The 24229-nt window shown below is 38.2% G+C and overlaps 1 pseudogene; it reads right to left on the reverse strand.

Annotated features, from left to right (window-relative positions):
- Window positions 1–20402: 20402 nt before the first annotated feature.
- Window positions 20403–24020, reverse strand: LOC145006329 (RNA-binding protein CP33, chloroplastic-like; annotated as a pseudogene).
- Between the last annotated feature and the right edge of the window lie 209 nt (window positions 24021–24229).

The raw sequence follows: 24229 nt of genomic DNA on the forward strand, positions 1-24229 counted from the left end.
ATTGCGTGTCATTAACACACGCGTCGTAAGGTTACGACACGCGAATGCGTGTCATCTTCCTTTATGACAGGGCCTTCCTTGATACGCATTGCGTGTCGTAAACGCGCGTCGTAATTGCGCTTCGTAAATGAGCGTCGTAAATGCGCTTCGTCTCTCTTTATGACATGGCCTTCCTTGACGCGCATTTGCGCGTCGTCTGAGCCTTTTACGACGCACAATGAGCATCGTAAAAGGCTGTTTTTCTAGTAGTGTTCACTCGTACCTCTAGGGAGTTTTTGTCATAAAGTTCATGGTAGGACTCATACCTGGTCCATCCATCAGTGTCTCGTGTATACGATTCGTATATAATTAAACTTTGACAAGATGGTCGGATGGGTGACTCTGTCCCAAGTCCACAACTAGACAAGGAATAGGAGATAAGGCATAAGCATACATGTTAGGTCAATAGAATTTAATTATAAACCACTATCGCATATACACTTAACAACGATAGGTTAACCGTATTTGTCCCTAGCCCCTGTGCTTAAACTTGACTTGTTGCATATGTGGTATTCCTAAAAGGTCTGCTAAGAATACTTTGGGAAGGTTACAGAAGGATATAATACTCCTCGTATGAGTACTTCAGAGGTTTTTAAGCGAGAGACAATTCTAAGGTTCGTATCTAGTTTGTAGTTATGAGTGACGGAAGTTTTCTTAGTCGGTCGTTTACAGCAAAGAGTCTTTACGTGGCACAGGAAATTGTTATGGTGAGGACCAAACCAATCTATTTATAAGAATGACATTAGAACTTCTTATCGTAATGATTGTTAAGTCGATTAAGAAGAAGTTTTTGTTAGAGCGGTAGTACTTTCTATGTTTATGCCTTTAGTGCTCTTTGTTTTATCCTTGTTATTACTATTGAAGATATTTTGTATCACATTTAACAAGTACTAGCAGTATGAGTGTTCTGATAATAAAAAATAATGAACTTTCATAATATAATCCCTACCAGGTCCTTCTATAATCGCTTGGTGTATGCAAGTCATGTATAATTAAGATTAGAAAGACAGTTGACTGAGTGACTCTACCCTAAATCCACAACCAGACAAGGAATAGGAAATCAGGCAGAATCACTCACTCTAAACCTAGAAATCTTAATTATAAATGACCCTTGTGTATACACTAAACCATCTTAGCTCACATGTAAGGGCTATTAGTTTATATATGAATGATGTGTTAATTTATGATTTAAAATTTTTAATTGTCAAATATTTTCTGTGAAATTTTGATATTTAATTATTGTTGTTTAGAAAACAAACCAAAAATCTCAAAAGTGTTCCTCGTTGTTTCTTCATATCCTATGGTTAAACTCCTCCCGTTCCTCCATTATTCCTCTCTATTGGACAATCTCTCTTAAAGTGCCCCATTTCACATCATAAATGGCATGTCGGAATTATTCCAACATTGATGGTTGAAGTGAGGTGTTCAACTAGAGTCCTACAGAAGCGGGCGGTGTGTCCTTTCATGTTGCACCTTTCCAATGCAACACTCGGCAGACTCCATAATGATGGCAGTTTCACTTGGTGCAGTGTGGGAGGTTTCCTAAATACGGTGTTGTCAGTGAGGTAGTAGGGTTAGTGGGAGTATGGACTACTCCAACTTGTTGCTTTTTGGTAGGTCGTTGTGTTGAACTACTCCCTTTCTTGTTCCTGAACTTTCAATTCATGATCTTAGGATTGGGGTTTGGAGTGTCCTTACAGATAGGCACTCGTTGGTGTACTTGGTTGTTATTACAATTTGAATTGTCTATACCATTTTCATTTTCACTAGCGTTATTTGCATTGAGATGTGCCATGACGGCTGTCACGACAGCTGTAACCGCAGCTTGAAAAGTAGCAGAGTCTGTCTGCATAAATGGCGTTGCGTTGGTTGGCCGGTTATTTCAATGTGAATACATTATTCTGTTACATTTTGTGAAGCGAGTTCATTAATAACTATGATCGTTGCTAGTTGTACTCTATTTATTTATATGTACATATAAATTTCTTGTTTTGTTGTAAAATTTTCAATATTTCAACTTAGATCCCAATGATGTATTTCCGGTAGAGAGTAGAAAAGAGTATTTTATAAAAGTTAAGTTTAATCCAATAGAGTATAGATATTGAAATCTTAAGTTAATCAGGTATAATGGCTTTTGGAAGGGAGTATCTCTCTTGATTTTACTGTTACTAATTGTAATGAAAGGTACGATAAACTTAACACACATTGTGAGTAATGTAATCACTGACTAACTAGTTATATATGTTTATTACTTATTAGTAAGACGCACAAGGTGCTCTCTACTTTATTTCTGATAAGGTAAGCTTTGTTAATGATCTCTCTAGTGCCTTTCTCTTCGTCCGATCCTTTCTCGAAATTCTCCCTGTGAACCCTCTTTTGGTTCTGCCTCGACTCCTCTGTTTGTTGTTTACAATGTCTAGGTGTGTCGGTTGTGCGAGAATGGAAGTCTCTAAAGAATCTTTGAGATTAATAAAACATTTTTATTAAAAATAATCTTTTTATGAGAATGATCCTTACCGTTTTTTCGATAATCACGTAGTGTGTACAGATTATATATAATCCAGATCAAATAGACCTTCGAATAAGTGATCCTGACATGGAACATGAAGTAGAGTGAAAATCACAAATTCTAAGTCTATAAAATCTCAACTATATATAACCTTAACAGATACACTTAGTAATTATAGGCCTACCGGTAAGGGTCTTTTAGTTTTCACATAAGTTATTTTTAGTACTTAAAAATACTCCTATAGGGTTGGTAAGTTTTGACCTGTTGCAACACCAGTATCACTCCCAAAAACATGTTGTTCGTATCTCAAATAAATATAGTTGATCATGTTATATTTATCCCAGATATGATTACATAATTGTCTAGGTTTGACTGTAGTATCCAACATTTAAATACTTTTATTCTGTCCTTCTGGTGATACTTGTTCTAGTGTGTGTGTGTGTGTGTGTGTGTGTCTATATATATATATATATATATATATATATATATATATATATATATATATATATATATATATATATACATGTATGTATACTTTTAGAAAAATATTATTATATTTTAAAAGTATATTTTTAGTCAAATCACTTCAGCCCCACTATATTTATAGTTGTATATCTTTTATAGGTTGATGTACTTACTTCACTATAAACAATGCTCAGATACCAATCTGTCACACCCCCAAACCGGAACTGAGGAAACGTTCAGGGGAAGAGGACGTCATGTACAATATCACAACACTTGTATAATATTAATCAAAGAAACAACAACCATTGTATTATTAATATAAAATTTACACTGTTTTCAAAACAATTCATAATGTACAATATAACTATAACAAAAGATAAGACGTAAACCTCCGTCTTCACAACACCTGAAAGGTACCTGTCTACTAATGTTCCTGAGAATACAAGTGGTTTGAAAAAGTGTCAACATTAAAGTTGGTGAGTTCGTAAGTGTTTTTCTTATAAAAAGTATATTCTTCGTTCTTTGGAAAAGTTCGCCTGTTCCTCCAGAAAATCCTATATTTTCTTAATGAGTAATATGACCATGCTCGCTCCTACTATGATTACTTAGTTTATACTAATTATATATAAACTAATATCGAATGGATAGTTGAATGGGTGAATCTGCCCTAAGCCCACAACCAAACAAGGAACAAGAAGTAAGGAGGAAATCACACATTCCACTGCCTATCGAATATTATTTACATATAACTCTGATGTATAAACTAAGGAACTATAGAATTAACCATATAAGGGTCCTTTAAGTTATACTAGATTGAAAGTAAATTTTAAACCTTTTCCAAATATGTTCCTAGTTCCACTGACTCTTTTGTAAAACATTATTCTTAGTAATTAATCATATTTGTTTTCAGCATGTTAAATCGTGAACTGTTTACCTTTAAAATAACGATGTTAATCCTAGAAAAATCCCATATTTTTCCATAAGACTGAATTGTAAACTATGAAATGAACTATGAACTGAACTATGAACTAAACTGTGAACTGAACTATGGTCTAATATGAATCAAGACCGAAAAGTACAAGTATAATTACCATACTTAGTTTAATGATACCTAGTTTTATTTATAAGTAAAACTAACTGAAATTGTGTTTTCTCAGAAAGCTCAATACGAGGATACTGCCCTCCTATGATCACCTAGCACATACAAGTTGTACATAACCGAGATCGAACAGAGAGTTGAATGGGTGAATCTGCCCTAAGTCCACAACCAAACAAGGAACATGAAGCAAGGCGGAAATCAGACATTCAACTTTCTACCAGACTTCAGTTTTATCTAACCCTATTGTATATACTGAGTAATCATACAGTTAATATCCTTTAAGAATGTTTAAGGAAAGTATATTACTTTGTAAATATATCATTGTTTCTCCTTGTGAGTTCTTATAACCATACTTGATGGCCTAAGATAGCCTGAAACGATGTTCTTCCGGCGTTGAAATCGGTATGACGTTTGTCACCACAGGTCTGCCGACCTAGCCATTGCAAGCATCTATGGTGCGGGATTTTCAGTCCCGTATAGATCTATACACAAACTCATGCTCTCCTTCCAGGAGACTCTGGTTATAAGTCAGGACTTGGTCGGTACTTAGATAAGTACGTGAAGGCGTCTCGCAAATTGCTTCAACGAATTTACTAGTAATAAAGTGGAAAACCTTTTTATAAATAACAAGTAGTTTTGTAAAGAGATCCTTTTGTGCCATAAACTATACCTATCGTAGTTTATAAGTATATTTCCATGTTTTTAACCAATTTCATGATTTGATGCATATTAACAGTAAGAAGACATAATAGGAAAATTATATTTTTAAACACAAGATTTCTCGTGTTCAACTTGTATTCCTCCCCTTTAAAACATTGAAAAAGTTTGGAAAATATAAGGGTATGAACTCACATTTTGTGAATTCCTGGTTGATGATACGGTGAAGTAGAGCTAAATCCACAAGTAAGCACTTGTGACAAAACCCGAATCTTAATTGTGACAACCGTCAAATTCTGGTCAACTCAAAGTCAACAAAAGCCAATAGGTCAAACCGATTAATTCATTTAGTGCTTGTATGATAGGGTATATTCTATGCTTTCTTATGTATAGCTTTTGATCATAATACAAAGTATCACTCGGAAGTTTCACATGTTCAGAAATTCTAAACCCTAACTGGGGTGAGTGATGTAACGAATCTATAAAGCACTATTACATACCCTTCAGGGGTGTAAAACACTTGTAATGAGGCATAATGGAGTTTACGAAATTATGGGGCCAAACACAGTCGAAGGCTACACGGAAAGTTTCTTTCAATCTCTCCCACTCTATCTCAATCTCTCCTAGATCTCTCTCAAAATCTCTCCCGATCTCTCTCAAAGCTTTTGATAGTAAAAATCACAATTTCCAACGTTTATATGATCATACGTAGCATCTCGAACCTTCCCTAGGCCAAAAAACAACTTAAAACAGAAGAAGGAAGTCAAAAAGTGGCCTGGAGGTTCGCATGTCACTATTCACCTGCGAACTCTCGCGGGTCCTCGCAAGGCAACAACAACGTTCGTATTCAGAAGAAGGTTCTCACCTATCAGGGAAATTCGCATCCGACAACATTCGAACCCGAGGATAGCTTTCATACCGAGAACTTTCTCTTTCCGGCTGAACGAGTTCGCTTCCAACTACCTCGCAATTCTCGGGCTCATTCACAGTTCTCGACAGGCTTCACTCAAAACCCTCCCTCGCATCTGAGCCTTCCGATTTGCAGGAGCTCCCCTCGCACGAACCTTCCCTTTTGCACTAGCCCCTCTTGCATCTAGCAGCCTCTCGCAAAAACCTTCCCCCTCTCGCTCCGAACATCTTGCCTTCGTAGGTTCGCATAAACTTCCTGATTTTCGACCACTTTCGCGTTTTAAGCCCATTTTCGATGATTTTGATGGTGGATTTTCACCCAAATTCGTATTTTGACATATTAGACCCCATAAACCCATATTTTATTTCTATTTTGAGGAAAATTCGTATCATGGGTCATATCTTATATTATCAATGGGTTGTTGACTTTTCCAAGAAGTTATGACACCAAGCCATCCCATATCCACTTTATGTCACTATTCACACCCTACCTAGTGAAATCATTGTCCTTTCAACATTACCCAACACACCATCAGATTTTCTTAATCAAATCCACTCAAGGAAATCTTTATTCTTCACATTTCCACAAATTCTCATTTGCCTCCACCCAAAGTGTTCTTGACTTGAAACTCCCCTTTTCTCAACCTTCCATTTTAGTAAATCACTCAAGGTGACCCTTCTTTTCACATTTTCACCTATTTTTATGGGGTAGAATACAAGTTACAACAACAAAACATGCCTAAACTCAAATGACAGCTTTCAACATAAAAGTTATGGATCAATCACGAACTGTTTTAACCATCTTAAACTCCATAAATTTAAAAAATATTCAATATCAAAATAGTTCAGGTTTATACCTTTCAAATGATTACTTGCACATGTTCATACGATGTTTCTACAATTTATGGTGATTTTTACAAAACTGTCTATCACTACAGAAAAGATTTCGGACCAGTCAGTGAAAATCTTCATTTTGACACTCGTTAGGAATCATTAAAAATCATAATAAAAATTGTGAGTATACTAGATACATTTTCTGAACTCCTGGAGTTTACGGATTTAGATTTTGACTCACGATTTTTTTCTGTTATTTTTACAAAAAACAGTGATAGAAAAGTAAAAGTGGTTACAAATAGTTTACAAGTTATTAACACTTTGTAATGTGTTGAGCAAAGTGCTTATCTATGATGACTACATATTTACTTGTGTTTTTTGTTAAGTTACACTTAAATAACAGAAATACTCATTCATTATAAGGGTTTTTAGTCATTACAAATATACAAGATAAACTATAACAAGTATAGTTTATGATTTGCTAAGTTATTATTCACTATGAAAATGTTTAATTCTCACTACAAATGGGTTTTTCATTACTACGTACATTCATGATAAGCTATAATAGGTATAGTTTATGTTACATCAACTCTATGAACTTACTAAGGAAGGTTATATTCCTACTACCAAAAAGGATTTCCAATTATACTACACGTAAACTCGTTTAATCCGGTTGTGAGGTACTACTTTATTGTACTCTTGGAGCACTGTTTAAAATCCTATAGTTATAACTAGAGTCTCTTGTAGGGAGAGCGTGATACTTGTATATAGACCTATATTGGGATTGACAACCAACACCTTAGTTGCATGCAACAGCTAGACTGGCAGGTTTGGGGTGACAAATGTCATAACATTCCGACGCTTGAAGAACGTCGTTACAGGTTACTATGTCAATCAGTATGGTTATAATAACTTACATAGGAAATAACAGCACACGTAGTTTATGGGGATCTCTACATTCAAAATGGGTTTTATTTTTATAAAACTACTAACATTATTAGAAGTATGGTAAAGTACTTGTACATTTTGGTCTTTGGGTCTTAAGACTGCAACTCATTTTATAAGGAAAATATTGGATTTTTCTTGCGCATACATTACATTTACAAAGAAAGGTTTTCAACTCTATATACAAAAGCTTATGCACTCACCAAATAAATCGTTAACACTCTTTCAAAATTTACTTGTCTTCTCAGGTAACCAATAAAAACAGGTAACTACTAGCTTTTGATGATGGAACGCTTCGGCGTTAGACAAAACATTTTATCTTTATATTGTAATCGGTTTTGAAACATGTGCACTTATAAAACCATGTAACTTTCTCAATTATATTTATAATGGTTGTATCTACTTTGAGCACTATTATAATCGTTGTTGTGATACTATACATGAAGTCCTCCACCTCCGGACGTTTCCGCATCCTTTGTTTGGGGGTGTGACACTAATTTATATAAATATCAAAATTAAGTATAAATTAGATGTTATAATAATGTTTGAAGTGTTAAACAACACTTAATTATCCCAAGAAGACTTACAATAATACTTAGAATATCATTTGTGTTTTTCGCTTTCTTCGTGTTCATCGTGAAAACTAGTGTTTTTATGTGTTTTCGGCCAAATATATGATGATTAGAAGGTGTTTCTAAACTGATTATAAGATCAAGGAAGGATATTTGTAAGATTCTAAGAAGATGTATAGGATTTTCGCATGGAGTTCATGAGGAAGAAGTGATTTCACATGATCTTGAGGAGAGAGGAGGGCGTTTTCGGTTGAACTTTGAGAAAATGGGTGGTTTTTGGCAAAATGTGTGAGAAAGAGGGAAGAATTTGGACTCGTCATATGTATACTTGCAAATTCTTTGCTGTAAACACAACCCGAGGCAAAGTTTGCGGCTGGGAACTCAAACTGAGGCTTTGGTTTTTGGCTGTGAAATCCTTCCGAGAAGATAAGCTCAATTCGTCAAAGAGATAAGCCTTCTAGAAAACGACACACAGTTTGTGGTCCGAATGGTTTGCGACCGAAAGCCGTTTGCAGCCGCTTCGATTTGCGGTCCGAAGAAAGAAAGGAAATGCAAGAGTTTTCGGCTGGTGTGAGAATTCTCGGTTTTTCTTGGATTTTCACTTCTAATTTATAAAACACTTTTACTAAGTGTTAAAAAGTATCAAAACATTAATTTAACTTTATTAAACTAACCAATCAATAAGTTTGACTTTAATTTGATACGTTTGACTTTAGTTGACTATTATTGACTTTTATACAATAGAAAATAACGAGGTGTTACAAAAACTCACCTCGTAGGGCTGACTACTAAAACTCGAGTTAAGAATGTCTGACTACTGCTCTGACAAATCCTCGGCAATCAACTACATAATACAATCAATCAAATTATGATAATCCTTCTTGGGTTAAAATGACCATTTTACCCTTGGCCTAAGTCAACATCCAGGTCAAAGTCAAAGTCAAGGTCAGAATCATTACCTCGCACAATCACTGCACCCATACCAGTGATCGAGGCATCACAGTAAACTACGAAGTCATCAAATCCCTTTGGAAAGGTCAGAATCATTGCCTCGCACAATCGTTGCCTGAGCATATCAAAGGTTTCCTGCTGCTCAGGTCCCCTGCGAAAAACTACCGACTTCTTAGTGAGTCGGGTCAACGAAACTGCAATCTTGGAGAAGTCCTGAATAAATATCAGGTAATACCCGCAAGACCCAGGAAACTACGAATCTAAGTTGCAGACCTCGGAGTCTCTTACTGCATCACGACCTCTATCTTGGCCGGAGCTACCAAAATACCCTTTTGGTTGACAAGGTGCCCAAGGAATTGCACCTCGCGCAACCAGAAGTTACACTTGGAGAACTTCGCAAAAAGTCTCTCCCTCCTCAGTGTCTCCAGTACCTCCTTCAGGTGCTCCTCATGCTGCTCCTGATTCTTGGATTAAACCAAGATGTCATCAATGAAAACTATTACAGACTGATCCAACATCGGTCTACACACTCGGTTCATGAGATCCATGAATGCATCTGGAGCATTGGTAAGACCAAACAGCATCACCACAAATTCATAATGACCATAGCAGGTCCTAAAAGCGGTCTTCTGCATATCATCATCTCGGTCCCGCATCTGGTGATACCTTGACCGTAGATCAATCTTGGAGAACCAAGATGCTCCCTGAAGCTGGTCAAATAAATCATATATACTCAGAAGTGGGTAACGGTTCTTCACTGTTACCTTGTTTAACTCCCGGTAGTCTTTGCATATGCGATGCGACCAGTCCTTCTTTTTCACAAATAGGATCGGGGATCCTCATGGTGAACTGTTCAGCCTAATAAAACCCTTGTCTAGTAGCTCTTGCAGCAGCGTAGACAAGTCTTGCATCTCAGGAGGAGCCAGCCGATATGGTGCCTCAGCTATCAGAGCCGCACCAGGGACTAAGTCGATCCTAAACTCAACCTGCCTCTCCAGAGGTATCCTAGGTAAATCCTTCGGGAATACGTCTGGATACTCTCGCACTACCGGTACATCATCAATTGTCTCCTTACCCTTATCACGGGTATCCATGACATAGGCGACGTATCCTACGCCATCCTGCTGAAAGTAGCGCCTCGCCCTCGCTGCTGAACAAAACACCAGTCCTATCTGTGGCCTCTCTCCCTGGATTACTAACACTCCACCACTAGGAGCTGTTGCTCGTAGTGAATCACTCTCCCATTGGAGCTCAGCCAATCCATACCAACTATAACCTTATTCCCTCACAGGGGAATAGGAACTAAATCCACTGAAAACTATTCGTCAAATAGTCGTAGCGTACATCCTCTATGAACTCTTGCGACCTTGATGGTCCTGTCATCGGCTATCTCGACATTGAGTGGACAATCCAGCTCCAGGGGGCTCCCCTGGAGCTCTACTAAATCTCTTGCTAAGTGCGAGCGACACAAAAGATCGGGTAGCCCCCGAATCAAACAGTACCATAGTTGATATGTCGTTCACTAAGAACGATCCTATAAGCAAACATATAAACATGATTAATAATCACATATAACAAAGAGATAATGGAGAAGATACATACCAATAACCACATCAGGAGCTGCTCATGCCTCCTCTGCTATCAACTGGAAGGCTCTACTCTTCGCCACAGGCATCTCACCTCGGCCCTGACGGCCATCTGTAATCCTCAATGTTGCAGGGGTGGTGCAGCCACTTGCCATGCATCTGCTAAACTCGGGCACTGGGTCCGCTTGTGTTCCCTCTAATTGCACTGGAAGCAAATTAGGTCAGATGTTGTAGTGGTGGTGGTTGTAGTAGTACAATCCTTGCTCATATGCCTAGTTTGGTCGCACTTTAAGCAGCCGAAACTCCCTGCCTTGCACACACCATCGTGCAACTTGCCGCATTTACCACAACGGCTGCAGCTCTGCTGGCTCGTAAACCTGGGGTCAGACACCTTGGGCTTTTTTCCCGAACTCTCCATGCCAAACTCCACCTCTGGCTTCCTCTTCCTCTCCATATTTGAATCAATCTCTCTCTCACGAGCCCTAGGAATCATGTCCTCCAGCGTCTTATAGATGGAGTGGCTCAAAAATTGTCTAATATCACTCCTTAGCATCACATGGTACCGAGCCTTCTTCTTCTCCTCGTCCATCACATACTGCAGAATAAGAAGGGCTCTATCCCTAAACTTGGCGGTGATCTCCGCCACTGTCTCTATAGTCTACTGGAGGTCCTGAAACTCTCTGGCAAGCTGTTGCACCTCAATAACAGGTGCGAATTTGACCTTGAAGCGGGTCATGAAATCACTCCAGGTCATCGCATCCAACACTATAACATCACTAATGGGTCGTCCGACCTCCTCCCACCAGTCACGTGCCCTATCCTTCAGAAGACAGGATGCTAGTCTAACCTTGTCCCCCTCGAGACATTCGCTGGTGCGGAATGTGCTGGCGACATCAGCGAACCACCTAGTACTCACAATGGGGTCTCGATCCCCATGGTAGTTGGGAGCTCCACATGCTCTGAACTCTCTGAAGGTGAGCATGCGCGACCCTATCATGCCTGCCACCTCGGAGCGGAAAGCACTAAATCTCTCATCCATAAGCTCCAGGATGCTTTCCTTGATCAAACCGAAGATAATAGGAGTCTAATCAAATATACTGCATGTGATCTCTGAGGATATGAACTCCCTAGTCTGCTCATCTAGCTGCTTGGCTCCAGAGCCTGAGCTTGGTCCCTCACATGAACTACCAACTGCTAGTCTACGTCATAAAACCACCGTTCTGAAAAACACATCGTAACAAATGTCAGAATACTAACATAACTCGGGGGATCACATTTACTACAAGTTCCCTGGATTCATCTTAGTCGTCCTTGACTCGAGTACAGATCCTCTACTTTCAGTAGTACGGGCCCAGACTACCTTCCACATCTATCCGTACATTTCTCAAGAATTGCCTTGACTTCACCAAGTCCCTTCTACAACTAATGCTTCACACACTACTCTAATCCTAGGCTTTCCGTAGGGTAATCACCATCCCACTCTCCTCCATCAGCTGCATAAGAAGTCCCTACTACCTTTACCTAACTAGCTCGCGAATACTATTACATATCACTAAGACTATATAATTCTTCGAATGAGAGGTTCTACCCTACAATGGTTAGACTCAAACGAGAGCTGTGCAATAAGGCTAAACCTAACTTTCTAAAGATATTTAGTCCTCGCAATATGTAACATAACATATTTGTTTACTAGTTAGCAAAAGATAACTACAACTTCTACAAGCACAAAGCAAGCAGCATTCGAGCTTTGAGTACACATACTCAAGCATATATTACTCACGCTATCATACTGACTAATCTGTACTAGCATGCAGCTCTTATAAAGTTGATACACATATAACAATCACATAAGGCATCCTTCCTAGATCCTTAGTCCTAATCTAGCATGCAATTCTCATAAAGTTGATAATCATATCATAACATAAACTTGTATTAGTAATTTTGTACTTACTTGAGCTCGGCTGATTGCATGCACCACACCCTTTTCTCTTTTCAAAGTTCTTTTCTAGAATTCTTTTCTTTTCATAAAATCCTTTTTATAAAAATGGTTTTTCTTTTAAAAACTTTATACCACTTCCTTAGTTTGAGCTCAGACACACCCGAAAGTGTGCCCGAATCGCTCAAACCAAGACTCGGATACCAACTTGTAACATCTCAAAAATACAGTCCAAAATTTTCATTTTTAAATCATTAATAAAACCATAAATCATCCATCATCATAAAGAAAATCAAGAACCATGTATCTCAAAACATTATGTCAAATAATGTATCATAATCAAATAAGAAAACATCAGAGTCTAAGAAAATCCCAGGCTGGAACTGCGGTGTGTGCCATGCGATCATCCCGAGAGCTTCCCATTGCTAGTGGAAGTACCTAAAACCAAAAATGAAAACTCTAAGCACGAAGCTTAGTGAGCTCCCCCAAAACTACCACATACCATACAATAATACATAATAACATATACTAGGCCTCACCCACTGCATCGGGGGCCGCTTGGGATTGGAATAATCTGGCATCAGGCCCCGCCCGACATTGGGCCCTGCTTGGCATCAGACCGAAGTCCGGCATCGGGCCCCGCCCAACATCGGACCAAAGTTTGGTACACATAACATATAAGCTAATTCTACATCGGGCTTACCCCGGCATCAGGCTTGCCTCGGAATACATAACACATAACATGCCTGAATCACAAAGACATCAAGCATACATATACTCTTCTTGAGACTACACCGGCATCGGACCGAAGTCCGGAACATATAAGTTGCATCGAGCTAACCCTAGCATCGGGCCTAATCCCAACATATACTAACATACATAAATGGGCCGACATTGGTGCCTTCGACTCGTTCCTACTAAAGGGAAACTCACCTCGTAAGGCTGACTATTAAACTGAAGTGAATAATCTCTAACTACTGCTTCGGCGACTCCCCGGCTATCAACTACATAATACACTTAATCAAAATCTGATAATCCTTCTCACGGTAAAATGAGATTTTACCCTTGGTTATAGTCAACATCCAGGTCAAAGTCAAAGTCAAGGTCAACTCTCAGTGAACCCCAACTCATCGAGTTATCTCCCAGACTTGTCGAGTTCTTCCTGTCATAACATCGGGACATATTGACTCTAACTCGTTGAGTCCCTCCTTGGACTCGTCGGGTTCTTTAGCTTCCGAGTCCTAATCTTGTCCAACTCACTGAGTCATCTCCTAAACTCAATGGTTTCACTGACAACCAGAAAAAGGGTTAGGGTTCACGACCCGACTCGCCAAGTCTAAGAACAACTCATTGAGTCCTCCATGTGACATATCCATTCCGTTGATTCTAATCCATTCCAATGCTTCTAATTCATAGATCTGGACTCCTTAGACTAGTATTACTTGTAAAGTAGCTAACTTTACGGGCATGCATGGTGCTATGAAGCTAAAACACCCAATACAAGCCAAAATGAAGGTCTAAGACATAGAATGGAGTGATGGCTGAATAAAGGTGGCAACTTTGAGCTCCTAAAGCTCAATAGTGCCCAGATCTGAATTCCTTTCACCCCCAAGAGTTCAAATCTTGGAATGACCTTGGAAATGGCCCAAAAATGACAACATACAAGCTAGGAAGGAGATCTAGGTGAATAACATCCAAGGTATAAGCTTTATACCTCTATGAAGATATAAATAAGTCCTTAGCTCTGCATCTCCAACCTTCCTTCTACAACTCCAAGCCTTTTCTTCCTTCTTCTAGCTTTAAATCACAAAAATGGCAAAAAAAAAAAAATAGCTCAATCTCACACAAGGCTGAGTAGGGTTTTGAGAGTGGGTTATGGAGGCGATGGAGGCTGGGGTGGAGACCTGTTATCATGCTTAAATAGTTAAAACCTGACCTTTTAAAATTATTTACTTCCCATAGTATCTAACTTATATTCATTTGCTAGTTTCCTAAAGCTAGATAGAACTCCATAATGCACAAAGCAATTAGCATTCGAGCATCAAGTATCAGAACCAAGCATAACCTAATCAGGGCATCCTATCACTGATTGATCAGTACAAGCATGAAAGTCTACAAGCTTATACAATAGGCATACAAAGGTATCTCTCTTAGAATTTTGTCATGCATAACTGAGTAGATCCTTAGCCCTAACTAGCATGATATTCACAGATTCAAGCGTACTAAATAACATGTATGGGTAATTTGCAAAAACTTACTTGAGCTCGGTGGATTGCATACGCCAATGTATCAATTGTCATAAAATCAGAGTAAAACATCATAAATGGAATTCCAATAGTGTGTGTAATGCAGTCAACCCAAGCTCTTGCCCTTGCAACCGGAAGTACCTGAAACATAAACTGAAAATATTAAGCACAATGCTTAGTGAGTTCCCCCAACCACACCATACCATACATAATAAATCACATACTGGGCCCCCGCCCGACCTCAAGCTTCGTCCAGCATCGAGCCCTGCTTGGTATACATATCTGTTATTCTCAGGTCTCACATGTCACTCGGCCTCCCCCAATATACACATACAATCAATATCATATAATCATGCTAACACATATAGAAATCATAAACAACATCATATGTTCCAGTCCTTAGGCCTCGCCTAGTATCGATCCCTGCCTAGTACACATAGCAGTACATAACACATGCTAGGGTCACACAAACTCCTAGCATCCTAACATATCAACAAGGGTCGGCATTGGTGCCTTAGACCTGCTAAACCCAGTGAGGAAAACTCACCTCAAAAGTTGAATCTCGCAGAAGAAAATCCCTAGATGCTGCACTGACGAGTTACTTAGCTTGTTGGATTAGGTGGTTAAGCCCATAACTATATTTGGTATGTACTTGACCTGATGGTAGCATGGTCCTTTTGGGTTGCCTTCACTAAAGCAACTTGATTGGATGAATAATGGAGAAAGTGGTTATTATGGTTTATTAATATATTATATGAATAATATATTAAAGGAGAAATCATATGTTTAATTAATAGTGGTGAAGAATTAATTTGGAATTATATTTCTGGTCAAAAGAGATTAATTGAATTAAGGGGACTGAAGTTGTAATTATAAGATAATTTCATAGTGGGCTGATAAACCCTTTAAAATGGGTTGGACGACATCTTTTGGGAGCCCATAAGGATTTCATCCAAGGGCCAGGGTTCTGGAAGATTCTTATGGGCTGCTTAGAGCCTAAGCAACCGAATGAGATCTTTGACTCAAACCCTAAGTCCTTACCTATATATAGAACCCTTAGGCATGCAATTTTCAGCACTTGAACACTAGAAGGATTGCTAGCCAAATTTTGAGCCTCATCCCTCTCTCTCTAAGATTCTCCAATTGCTTTGGTGTTTGTGATTCATTAGAGGCATCGTATTTGAGGTGCCAGGTTCTCATAAGCTTAAGATATTCAAGCTACAATCAAAGGTAACACTCTAACTTTTTTATTACATGTAATTTCGATTTTTGTATGATAGATCTAGGGTTTACAAGCTTTGGATGATTATTGCATGTACAATTAGAAAAATCTAGATCCAGAGCTTTAGGGTTTGTATGTGCACCATGTTGGGTTTTGAGCATTCTAACACTCTTATGGTGTACATGCAACCCTAAATACCTTGGATCTATGTTTTCTCTATTATACATGCAAATATGAATATTCCAAGGTATTACCCTAACTAGCTTACAATCTTTGATACTTGGGTAATAAAATAGATAGAATACATACCTTGTTGATGTAGCTTGAGTCCACTAAGCTTGAGATCCTAGTGCCTCAAGTGTGACACCGCAAATGGTTCACACAACATCACCAACACTTGGAATAACCATGAGAAGAAGATACTCATTCTCAAATCGGCTAGCCCTCATATATGTATCACTAATGCCAATTGTTTGAGCTAAAGGGGTCCTTATATAGTGTTCATATTAGGGTTACACCATGTAACCTATGACTTTACCCATTCCTTATTCTCCATGGGTTTTAACCTCCATGGAGTATCCATGGATCACCACATGGGTTAAACCGAACATAAGGAATCATGGATCATAAGCCCACATATATAAGAATGAATGATTTACACAATCAATCCCCATATACTTAATTAGTCTCTTTTGATCACTAAATTAAGTCCAAATTAATTCTTGATCAACACTAATTAAATAACATGATTTCATATTAATATATTATAACTTATAATATATTAATATATCACAAATTTCCTCTTCTCACAAACAGTCTATCTAAATGTTCCGATGCCATGCAACCCAAATGGACCATACCGAGTCGGGTTAAGTACATACAAATTATAGTTATGGACTTATACATTAATCCAACACACCATAGGATTGATGTTTTGCCCATAACCCAACAGTGGTATCAGAGCCTCAACTGCTTTTCTATTGTATTTGATGCATTGCTAATTTGTTCAAAGCTAAAAAGTCGAAAAATTGTGCATCTGATTGATGAACTCGATGAGTCCAATCAGTGACTCGGCGAGTCGGGTCCTCAGATGGATGATCTTTCGGGATTTTTACTGAAAATTGAATTAGGATAATTAAAAAAACGTTTTTTGGCTTATAAAATTCGATTTTTTTCAATATGGTATTGATTGTCCTAATGCAATTGAAAGATAATTGTCATAAATAAGATAATTACTTGTTTTATATGATAAAGATTGATTATTTGTATTTTGATTGAATTATCTTGTCAAGAAAATAGATTGAGTCAAATTATGTGATAAAGATTAATAGTACGGTTATTTAATTATTTTTCAAATTTGATCTAAAAGATATTTTGAAAAGTTTCAAAACTTTCCCTCAAGTTTTGGAATTTAAATTTAATTAAAAGTTTAATTTTGAAATATTTAAATTCCAAGCCCTAGAATTTTACAAGTTTAAAAGCTAGTCTTACCGTTAGTATGCCTCATTCATGAAGCTGGTCTATAAGGGATGTTTAAGGAAGCTACCTATAAAATGACTGCCATCGGATATCCATTCTTACCCACCAAAATCTTGACTAGTGGAGGGTCATTAGCCGAACAGGTAGGATAGGGCAACCAATTCCTCATTAATATGTATAATGATCTATCATGTAACTAACCCAATCACAAGCCAATTAGTCTAATGGTTAAGTTTCTACCTTAATTAGCATTTAATAAGGCAGCCATCACCCACTACCACCTCGGGTAGTGGTGGTCAATGGCGGTTCACGGCGGCCGCCATCACCCTACAGTGGAGGAGGTTATGGTATTAGGTCCAACAACATCACAAGCTTCTCACTCATTAGTCCAAACACATACAAAAGCCCACAACCACCCAAGGTAACCATTGGTGGCAGCATAATTGTGGTGTGAGGTGGCAGCTACCACCTAACAGTGGTGGTTGTGGGTTTTCCTTGGTTTTCTTGCCAAAAAATTGCTTCTACAATAACAAAATACCAAAAGCAACTTATATACTCGAACACACATACACTCTGCCACCTCCCATGCGGCTGACATCATTGGAAAATACGAAAACAATGACCAATGGCCACCGGCGGCAGAAAAAACGTACCTGACGCCGAACATGTAGATAGGAACGAAGGAGTTAGATGCAGTGCCTTACTGAGAACCTTCAGGTCAGGCATGACCCACACATCGATGACCAGAGTTGCGTTCGCCAGTCTCGGTGGCTCTTTTGGCTGCCCACGACGTCTAACAGCTAGGTTATGGAGGTGAAATTTCAATAACGAAGGTGGAAAGGGTGGCGGTCGGGCTCGGTGATGCAACCGGCGGATCAGGACACTCACCATGGTGATGGCTGATGAAAAGAGATTAGGTTTAGGGTTGCATCATCCAAAAATGAGAGGGAAGGGGTGCACTAGGTTCATGTCTTCTTTCCAAACTTAAGTCCCTTTTGACAAGTTCGGTCCCTCTCCTTAAGATCCTTTTCAAATTAACTCCTAATCTTACCAAACACTCACTGCCTTTAGAAATTTCTACAAAGTGACTCCGGAAATTACACTTAACCCCCAAAATTCCAAAAATTATGACATTTAACTCCCATGGCTAAAATCCATAAATTATTATGGATTTAAGGCTTTAATAAAATAATATAGAAATATGATTTACATCTCGGGGTTAGGGCTTATTGTTTATTTATTTATTTTATTTTATTTAATGAAATGTTGCAGAAAAAGTAGTGTTCTAGACTTCTTTTATGAATTATGGATTTTGCAGTTGTGATTTGAATACACACTTAGATTTTTAATTGAAATTTTTTGTTGAAATTTGGAGCGTTATAATATTTATAGACATTGTGTTTCGTTATCCATGTTCATTCATCGGTGGTCAAGAATTAACACGAGTTGGACTAACATGATTTATTACTTCTTTTCTTACATTGAAAAGATTTCAAGAGTTAAAACATTCAATGCGATAATTGTTTGCTTCTAATGATTGGGTCGAATCCACATTTTCTTCTATAGATGAAATGATTTAATTGAAAGTATTATTTTGGTTGTTGTTAAGGTTTGGAAGGCTATAAAATATTGCTTGAGTTATGTAGTTCCCGTTTTTAAGGTATTGAGACTTATGGATGGTGATGTGAAACCGGAAATGAGGTATTTATATGAAGTTAACCATCGTGCTAAAGAACAAATAAAAGAGAACTTCCATGGTGTCAGTCAAGATATAAAGAAATTTGGGAGAAGAGTGAACTTAGGTGGCATATGCAACATCATAGGCCACGTCATGTCGCATGATATTATCTTAATCCTAGGTATGTGTGTGTGTGTGTGTGTGTGTGTGTGTGTGTGTGTATATATATATATATATATATATATATATATATATATATATATGGGCCAATCATTTTACTTATTTTAAGAAAGTGATTAATACATATTATTGAATTAAAAATAATCAAAAAATAACATTTAATTTAACTAGAAGGGTATTTTAGTCAATTAACATATATTTAATAAAGGAAGTTTGCATATTTTAAGTTATCATAGATTCTATTAATTTAAAAAATCTGATTTTACGAATTATAGGGTTTTTAATTCGGACATTCTGAAAGAATATGTTTGAATATATTCAAAAATAAAAAAATTCTTGAACCATAAAATAATAAAAATAATCTTGAACATATTTTTCTTGTAGAATAACAAATTCTCGAACCATCAGTTGCAGAGTTAAAATAAATTTTATATTAATTCTTATAGAATATGGGTAACAATTGCTAAGAATTATATTTATTGTTAAAGAATAAAACTAAAAAAAAGTTCAAATCGGGAAAAAAAACATCAAAATCTAACAAAGACACTAATACATTCTAAAAGAATAATGTTGCAAAGAATCACTTTCAATTTCATAGTCCATTCTTCAAGCATCAGTTGCTTCTATGGAAACAAAACTAATGCATAAATTAGTGAGAAAATATCCATATTCCATTCCAACAAAATTGGAATTCGTGATTCCATTCTTATAGAATTGGAATTCAAGATTCAGTTACGGTATGCATTCTGTTGAAAAAAATCCAAAGTAAAAAACAATGTGAGGCAAATGACTAATTCCAAGATTTAGTTACGGTATGCATTCTGTTGGAATTCAAGATTCACTTATAAGGGAACTCTCAGTTCACATCATAACTAATGCGAGGCAAATGAATAATTCCAACCTATGACAAATTACAGGAACCCTGTAGAACTAGTCCTTATTTCCCACTTATCACATAACACTCCAATTCCGATAAAAGTTAAAGTAATTGCATTGCCCTAGTTAGGAGCTAACACTTGAAAGGATCTCATTCCCATCGACATTGATCTTAGAACTTCTTCCTGTTCTTGTTGAGCGAGACACATCTCCTTTTCATTATGCCAAGTTCAATCGTAAAGGCCGACCCTCAACCTCCTGTTCATCAAATAGACCAGAAATGAATAAAACAAAGATTACAGAAGAAGAAAGATGCACAAATAATGGGAATTTTGAAGCTTTTACCAATCCATCCATAGCGTTAAGTGCATATTCTACAGCCTCGGGAGAGCTAAAAGTGACACACTCAAAACCTTGAGATTTCCCTGATTGTTTCTCGTAGATCACCCTTGCGCTTAAAAAACCAGGTTGTTCATCAAAAGTATCTTTGATCTTCTCAGAAGTTATGCTCCAGCTAAGGTTACCTGCATAGATCTTGTGAAGGATTTCGATAAAATCTTTGTTACTGCTTCTAATCTTTGGGCCCATCACCTCCCGTTCACCTCCGGGAAGTTTACCTTCACTGTTCGTCCACCGATTTGCTGAAAAATATTATCAAAATCAATAGTCGCAATCATGATTCTAAATTCAACCAATTTCTGGAGATGAAAATGGATTCAAACTCATTTGTAAGAATGGAAGAGACTGCTTACAAATCCGTTAAACATTCTAATGGCTTCTTTAGCTTCTTAATCACTTGCCATTGTAATAAATGCGAATCCCTGGCTCCTGTCTGTTACGCTATCATAAACAATCTGATCGAATGGAAACTAGGGTTACGAGAAACCGGAAATCTCCAAAATTATACAAAAATTCCAACAGTCACACACATTACCTCCACGGAAATTACATCGCCAGCTTCTCCAAATATTTGGGACAATTCTGCAGAAGTAATCGCATATGGCAAGTTTCCGATGTAAAGCCTCCCAACTTTTTCCCCAACCTCTTTGCGATTGATCTGCCACCACCGATGCCCTTCGATTTTGCCTTCATTCTTCACCTTACTCCTTTGAATTGGTCAAGAAGCAATGGAGGTGTTTCTGATTACTTGGGTCCAACAACACGCCGAGAACTAAATAAGTTGGCAACGTCGCCGTCACAGTCACCGGTGTAGCCGATTGGATGGTCGGCGTGAAGAAGTCTTCAACCGGTGATGAAAACTCATCCTGCAACGATTGATCAGATCAGTCGTATATAAAAGGGAGATTAGGTTAAAATCAACGTAACTAGCAAAATTATAGGGAGTATTTGCTGGAAGTTATTTCTCAAATTACCTAGTTAGCCTTATTGATTTATTTAATTATTGTTTTTTCTATTAAATTTTGATTGGTCCATAATCATGCATACAATAATACAATACTTAGTTAAAACACCTGAACCTATCTCTCTCTCTCTCTCTCTCTCTATATATATATATATATATATATATATATATTACTAACATTTATTATTTACGACTAAACACTTACTTTTTTTTTTTATAAACTAGTCTTCATTTCAAGGAGAACTTTAACACCGATAAAGAAGTCAACTGTGGATTGTATGATGTCATTGAAAGGATGTATGATAGGCCAACAATTGTGAAAATTCATGAACAACTTGTAAAGTTGAATAAGAGCATCAAGATGTTTGGGATATCCGCAATCGTGCTAATGAGGAAAAAAATGCAACCTGATAACTTTTAGGAAAAATGTAATATGGTAAAATATATAATAATTACATTATTACCTATTACTCATTTGTTATATTAAATTGTAGTTAAATAGTGGTCAAGTTATGGAGATGAGTGCCCAAAAGTTCAACATCATGCAATTTGTGTCTTGAGCCTCGCATGTCGTGCCACGAGATCTGAGAGAAATTTGAGCACTTTTGACCATGTCCACTCCAAGAAGAACAACTATTTGGAGTAACAAAGGTTGAATGCATTGGTGTTTACGACCTACAACATCAACCTTGTGTAACATCCCCCTCTGGAACATATCACAATATTGTCCGTTTTTGGCCACTCGGCTTGAAGACTTCCCAGGGGGTCACCCATCCTAGTACTACTAATGCCCGAGCATGCTTAACTACAGAGTTCTTATGGGATCTGCTGACCTCACAAGTTTAAAACGTGTATCCACACCCCTTATAAGGAATTCTTAGTTCTCCTATCAGGTATAACCCACCTTATAAGGTGGGTTGCACCTGGTCCCACATCTGTTGGGAAGGAGAACAAAACATTTCCTTATAAGGGGTGTGCATACCTTCCCAGTCACAATGCATTTTTCTCAAAAATTTCTTTTAAATATTGGGTCATTACAAGTTGGTATAAGATGATGTGGCATGCACTCTCTCTTAGGCGAAGAGTGCCCACTTTATGCCGACCTTTGAGAGCATCTCCGCTGAGAAATTGGCGGATATTTATGTGCAAGAGGTGGTGGCTAGACACGGCGTGCCGGTGTTGCTTGTCTATGATAGAATTGTTCGATTTACATCTAGATTCTGGAAGAAGTTCCATGAGGAACTAGGCACCCAACTACATTTTAGCATGGCGTACCACCCCCAGACAGATGGCCAGAGTGAGAGGACGATCCAGACACTTAAGGATATGCTTCGGGCATGCGTGTTGGATTTTGGAGGAGTTGGGATACATACCTCCCACTAGTAGAGTTTTCATATAATAATAAATATCATGCTAGTATCAACCGACCACCGTTCGAGATGTTGTATGGTTGGAGGTGTAGGATCCCTATTTGTTAGGGTGAGGCCGGACACCGAGTCATAGGGAGCACTGAAGTGGTGCTCAAGACTACCGGGTTGATTCAGTAGGTGCGCGACCGACTACAAGTCACACAGAGTCGTCAGAAAAGCTATGCTAACCGGCGGTGATCATATATTGAGTTCCAGGTAGGGGACTTTGTGTTACTAAAAGTGTTGCCATGGAAGGGAGTCATCGGGTTTTGAAAGAGAGGCAAGTTAGGGCCATGATATATTGGCCCGTTCAGGATTTTGGCCTGAGTAGGCAAGGTGGCTTACCGCTTGGATTTTTCAGACGAGCTTAGCCAGATACACAACTCCTTCCATGTGTCTCAACTTCGGAAGTGTGTCACTGATGAGGCTGCGGTCTTTTCTCTGGACAACATTCAGGTGGAAAAGAGCCTGAACTACATTGAGAGGCCCGTTGCTATTTTGGACAGGAAGACCAAGGTCCCTCGAAACAAGGAGGTGAAGTTAGTAAAGGTCTAATGGCAACACCGAAGGGGCTCTGAATGGATATGGGAGCCGGAGGATGAAATGCGAGATCACTATCTGGACTTATTTGCATCAGTAGACTTCGAGGACGAAGTCTAGTTCAAGTGGGGGAGATATGTAACACCTGTTCCAGGTATCATTTAATTTTCTAAGTTTTAGGGTTTTGTGCTAGGACTCGAAGAGTTGGGGAGCTCCAACTCGTCGAGGAGAGAATCATTGATGAGGACGCGGGATTTTGATCCTACTTGATGAGTCAGAAGGCCCCAACTCGAACAGTAGGCGCTATAAAGGAAAACCCTAATTTTCAAGGGTTTGTACCCTATTTAAAGAACTTATGGCTCATTTGTAGCCTCTTTCATCGTTCTTACAGTCCAAAGAGAAACCCTGGCCACATTTTGTTGCTTTCTTGAGTGTGTGTTAGCTTTGGAGAGGAAATCTTGGGTTTTTTTGGAAGGAGACTTGAAACATTTCCTTATGAGAGGTGGGTTGTACCTGATCCCACATTGGCTGAGAAGGAGAACTAAGCATTCCTTATAAGGGGTGTGGATACCTTCCCTATCACAACGCGTTTTAAAGTTGTGAAAGCAACAAATCCCATAAGAACTTTGCAGTTAAGTGTGCTAGGGCGGAAGTAATACCAGGATGGGTAACCCCTAGGAAGTCCTCATGCCGAGTGGCCAAACGCGGACAATATTGTGATACGTGTTAGATGG

This window comes from Lactuca saligna, chromosome 1 (assembly GCF_052625555.1).
Source record: "Lactuca saligna cultivar CGN05327 chromosome 1, ASM5262555v1, whole genome shotgun sequence".
In the NCBI taxonomy this organism is placed as follows: Eukaryota; Viridiplantae; Streptophyta; class Magnoliopsida; order Asterales; family Asteraceae; genus Lactuca; species Lactuca saligna.